This window comes from Uloborus diversus, chromosome 1, assembly GCF_026930045.1.
Source record: "Uloborus diversus isolate 005 chromosome 1, Udiv.v.3.1, whole genome shotgun sequence".
Classification (NCBI taxonomy): Eukaryota; Metazoa; Arthropoda; class Arachnida; order Araneae; family Uloboridae; genus Uloborus; species Uloborus diversus.
The window spans coordinates 108774993-108781209 of NC_072731.1; positions in this window are offsets into that span (position 1 = coordinate 108774993).

Genomic DNA, 6217 nt, shown 5'->3' on the forward strand with positions numbered 1-6217 from the left:
AATTAAATAAATTGTGCGTTTTGAATTTAGTAAACTAGTAATGTTTTGAATTTAGTTGCATTCAGTATTTCAACAGAAGACCATTTTAAGAAACTTACAGATCTTAACCACATTTACTTCTGGCCTTAGTGACCTATGTAAGATAACGAAACGGCAACTAACGAAATTAGTTTCCCTTGCTTACATTGAAGTTCATTGAAAACAAACGTTATTAAACATGGAAAAAATAATAATATTACCATCCAGCCTAAGGGACTCTAATCTTGACGCATGTCCTCCAAATACTGCTTCCGAAATTCTAAATAAGTTGTTACCTTGTAACCACACACTTTTTAGGTTTGGCATTTGTGCAAAAAAGCCATCGGGGATAAGAGTTAGTTTATTTTCCCTAAAACACAAAATAATTCAAATGAGAAGGTTACCTTTTGCTCTAAAGTTTTCTTGAACGAACTCCTACGTTAAAAAAAAGTAACTATTTCCAAGACATAAAAAGTAGCTTCGAAAAATGTTTTTTTTTTAAATCCAGCATTGACCGCCGAATTATTATTTGAAAACGAACATTTTTCTGCATTTTAGAATTAATTTTTTAAAGTCGTACTTGGACAATGTAATATGCTTTTAAATACAGTAAACTCACGATTATTTGCGAGCGTCTTATCCGCGGCCTTTCACGCTTTCGAAAAAAAAAAAAAAAAAACTTTTTTTTTTAATTTTATTTAATTTTATTTTATTGATACTTGCTTCTTAATCGCTATTTGGCGCTTTTCCTGTTTAAATGTGTCTTTCAGCTAACTTAACTGAGCAGATTGCATATCTGTTTTCATGTTTTTTAGAGTTCACAAAATTTGTTTCCAAAATTTGTAGTCTTTTTTAAATACTTTTTCCTGTTCTCTGGAGAGATATGCATTGCTATTTATGTGTTTCGTCATATATGTCTATGGTCATATACGAATATTTGATTCATTTTTTGATTTTCTTTCTCCTTTAAAAGTTTTTTTTTTTTTTTTTTTTTTTTTGTTAGTCGTATCAGGTGCGATTTAGTTTCCTTTAAGAATTAAAGCTTATATCTATTTTTTAAGTTCAGAGGTTGGGGAAGCTATTAAAATGATGAAAAATTCCAAGTTATTCGTCTTCAGACTGTTTTTGGATATACTAATTTGTATTGCAGAATGGTATAGGAAGTTTTGCAACTGGGGATACTCATGGCCAATATTTCTCCCTTGTACTATCTATCTATACATAAAAACATATGCATCTCTACATCATTCCTCAAAGTTTTATTTCAAATATCTTTAACCAAATATTCCCTACGTGTTGTGTATAATTTGAAATTTAAACTGCTAAGGTAAAAGAAATTATGTAGAAATATATATTTACTAGTGGTACACGCACGGCTTTGCCCGTAATAGAAAAATCAAAAGGTCTTTTGGTTCGCCTGTATATTCACAAATAATGTATGGTGAATTTTCTCGCCAGTTGACATGTACCCATCTTACGGTTCCACGTTATGATAATTTCGTATCTCGCCAGTTGGCTTGTGCCCATGTTACGGTTCCACGTTATGATAATTTCGTAATTTACTCGTCCATCTTATGATATTTTTTTCTTAAAACTGGAATAGAAAGGGAACCACATAGAATTTTCGAAAAATCGCTTCGAGGTGCACACCGCCATGCCACAAACTAACTTTGTGCCAAATTTCATGAAAATCGGCAGAACGGTCTAGGCGCTATGCGCGTCACAGACATCCTACAGACCTCCGGACAGATAGACTTTCAGCTTTATTATTAGTAACTAGTGGTACTCGCACGGCTTTGCCCGTAATAGAAAAATTAAAAGGTCTTTTGATTCGCCTCTATATTTACAAATAATGTATGGTGAATTTTCTCGCCAATTGGCTTGTATCCATATTACAGTTCCACGTTATGATAATTTCATATCTCGCCAATTGGCTTCTGCCCATCATACGGTTCCACGTTATGATAACATCGTAATTTACTCGTCCATCTTATGATAGTTTTATTCTTAAAATTGGAATAGAAAAAGAACCACATTGAAATTTCGAAAAATCGCTTCGAGGTGCACACCCCCATGCTACATACTAACTTTGTGCCAAATTTCATGAAAATCGGCCGAACGGTTTAGGCGCTATGCGCGTCACAGACATCCTACAGACATCCTACAGATATCCTACAGACATCCTCCGGACAGAGAGACATTCAGCTTTATTATTAGTAACTAGTGATACCCGCACGGCTTCGCCCGCAATAGAAAAATCAAAAGGTCTTTTGGTTCGCCTGTATATTTACAAATAATGTATAGTGAATTTTCTCGCCAGTTGGCTTGTACCGACATTACGGTTCCACGTTATGATCATTTCGTATCTCGCCAATTGACTTGTGCCCATGTTACGGTTCCACGTTACGATAATTTCGTAATTTATGATACTTTTTTTATTAAAATTGGAATAAAAAAAGAACCATATCGAATTTTCGAAAAATCGCTTCGAGGTGCACACCCCCATGCTACATACTAACTTCGTGCCAAATTTCATGAAAATCGGCCGAACGGTTTAGGCGCTATGCGCGTCACAGACATCCTACAGACATCCTACAGATATCCTACAGACATCCTCCGGACAGAGAGACATTCAGCTTTATTATTAGTAACTAGTGATACCCGCACGGCTTCGCCCGCAATAGAAAAATCAAAAGGTCTTTTGGTTCGCCTGTATATTTACAAATAATGTATAGTGAATTTTCTCGCCAGTTGGCTTGTACCGACATTACGGTTCCACGTTATGATCATTTCGTATCTCGCCAATTGACTTGTGCCCATGTTACGGTTCCACGTTACGATAATTTCGTAATTTATGATACTTTTTTTATTAAAATTGGAATAAAAAAAGAACCACATCGAATTTTCGAAAAATCGCTTCGAGGTGCACACCCCCATGCTACATACTAACTTTGTGCCAAATTTCATGAAAATCGGCCGAATGGTTTAAGCGCTATGCGCGTCACAGACATCCTACGGACATCCTACAGACATCCTCCAGACATCCTCCGGACAGAGAGACTTACTGCTTTATTATTAGTAAAGACAAGAGCATGCAAACCGAAAGAAAGCTTACCTAAAAGAAAGGTATTTTACACCAAATGGAGTGGGAAATATGTCTCGGCGTAAAGTCCTTAAACCACACGCATCAAATTTTAGAGAAGCTAAATCTTTCAATTCATTGAAAGTTCCTAAAGCGAAAAGAAAGTAATGACCAAAAGCATAGTATACAGTTAGCTATTATTATATAATTAAACTATTCCTCTCATTAATCGCGAAATTCTTGCTAAAAGTGATCAAGTTTCTCAGCTACATCTTAAATTGATATTTACTAAAACTGTGAAAACTTATTCATTTTACACACACATAGAAAGAGAGACATATAGAGAAAGAGAATGCTAAATAATTATTCAAATGCAGGGGAGACTAGGTTCAGTTTGTACAGCGTTAATTTGAAACAAGGTTTTTAGTGCTCGAGTGCGTATGTACCCAGGACTGAGACTCTTATGAGAAAGTAAAACATTTAAGCTGATTTGTCCTACGTACAAGGCAGTTCCTTTTTTTTTTTTTTTTGAGCAATCACGATTGCTTATTGTTCTCATTTGACCGTCCTTGGCGTTGTGGTTCCTTTTTCAGCTTTTACCAGGGGCCTCTGCAGCACCACCGCCCACCGTCCTCTACAGGCGCGGCTCCTGGTCGGTGGCGTCCATGTCCTACACACACACACGTTCATACACACACACACGCGCTCGCGCGCGCTCATACACAAGCCTTTACACATATACACTCACGCCTACGTGCACACACAATGGTCTACGTACACACACAAGCCTACACATGCACGCACGCGCGCCCAAACACACACGCACAACTATACACACATACACACGTTGTGGTAATGCCACATATTCCTATCTTGCATCGGGATGCCGTTATCCACATTTTCCGACGAACGGAGCCCGCGCTCTCATTTTTCTCAGCTCATCTGATTCCAAGAAATATCTCAGCGCGGCTCCGCGCAATTTGGATTTTAAAAATGCGATAGTCTTCATTCCATGTATTAATTTCAGGTAATTCTTTAATCTGTTCTAGGAAAAAATTGAGTTCGCTTTCGATCCCGTTTTAAGGTTGAACATCAATTACAAAAGTTCTATTTGCGTTGGACGGATTCCCCTTGCTTTTAGATAAAGCCATACTAGAAATATATGCTTGGAAAAACTTGCGAAAACTCAAGTGAGGTGGGTGAGCCAGAAAGAACATTTAAGTTGAGCAACGGCAAAAAGAAAAAAAAAGTGGTAGAGTTCAAAAGTTTTAAAAAAAAACTAAGCTTATTACTCCTCAAAATGGTATCAATAGAAATCTTCTCCAAGCGTCTAATTAATCCCGTGAAGGGCTGGTCCAGGCACCAAGTGTGATGGTGTTAAGTTGGGGGTGAAACAGACCAGGTTCGTATAGGCCGTGACATTTATTATTATAGAATCTTCATACAGCACATTTGCATATAGATCCAGTTTGTCAATGCAGAAAACATAATCAAAAGACCTCACCCATATTAATGGCCTTCATGGTAATCCATTGAAGTATCCGATGAAGAGAGAACACACTTGCACCACCGCGCACACTCACATGACCATGACCAACTGCCGTTCCAGGTCCAAAAACGGCGTTGCGAGTCCGGAAAACGGAAGTCGTATCCGCTCCGCGAACTTTCCAGAAAGATCGCGGAGCAACTAGAAGGGCCGGGAACCGGAAAAAAACAAGAGGGAGCGCAACAAACGCACCCCCAGCAGAATTAGAGCGAGGGGACCTCGGAGCCCCGTGGGCAGTGGGATGAGAAAAACAAGAGCGCGGGCTCCGTTTGTCGGAAAAATGTGGATAACGGCATCCCAATGCAAGATAGGAATATGTGGCATTACCACACACGTAACTGCCCAAGAGGAGGGGCAGGCTTGGGGGGACAGGAGCTGTTTCTAGAAACAATAACTCCCAATGAGAAGGGTCCTGTCGCAACTCGTGATTGCGGAAAACATAATTTGAATTCAAAATTCAAGTTTTTTTTTTTTTTTTTTGAGCGATTACGATTGCTGACTGCTTTTATTTGACCGTCCTTGCTGTTGTGGTTCCTTTTTCAGCTTGGACCAGGGACCAAAGACCGCCCACCGGCCTCTGCAGGTGCTCCTCCTCTGGTTCTGCTGTCACTCGGAATCCGGTGGCGTGCATGTCCTAGACACAAGCGCGGGCCTTTACACACATACACGCTGACACACACACACCCGCCTTTACACACATACACTCACGCCTACATTCACACACGCAGGTCTACGCACACACACAAGCCTAGCCTACACATACTTGCACGCACACCTACACACACACACAACTATACACACGTAACCGCTCAAGAGGAGGGGCAGGGGCTTGAGGGGACATTGGCCGTTTCTAGAAACAATCACGCCAATGAGTAGGGTTTTGCCAATACTCATGATTGCGAAAAACATTATTTGAATTCAAATTTTCAAAATTCAAATCAGGGTTTTTTTTTTTTTTTTTTTTTTTTTTTAAGAGAGAGAGAGAGAGTTATCCTAAAGAAATGATTTTGTTGTGCACCAAAGTAAATTTTTACGGTTTGCTTTCAAGTGTCATTGTTTCTAGCCGCAATTTTGAAGTGAAACCTTTTATGCGAGGGCATTGAAATTTTACTCCGCTACCTTTATGTGTGATGGAAGTGACGTAGTTGTATTTTGTGCGACGAAAAGTAACACTTGTGCTCGCCTCGGCTTTCTTTCTGTCTCCTTATCCGTGGTAGCGTGTACAAGCTGTTGGTTATCAACTGAGCATCCGTTAAAGTAAGTGTATCCGTTGAAACCATGGCATTGCGAATATTGTTTAGCGTCCTCGTTGTTTATAATTAATTATCTTCCTTAAAACGTTGTGAATATAACTGAAATGTGTTTTGAGAGACTCGATCTGGGGTCCGAAGGGGTCGTAGCTTAGCACTCGGCCGATTGAACCACCGTGATTGTACTCAATATTAGTATGTGAACGAAACCCGCGTGTTGAAGAAACTAGTATCTTAACTTCAGACAAAGTTTAATTGAGGTAGTGAGAAGCAAAGTGATGCAAGTGGCAAAATTAAAAATTTGGAGATAACCAGTACAAA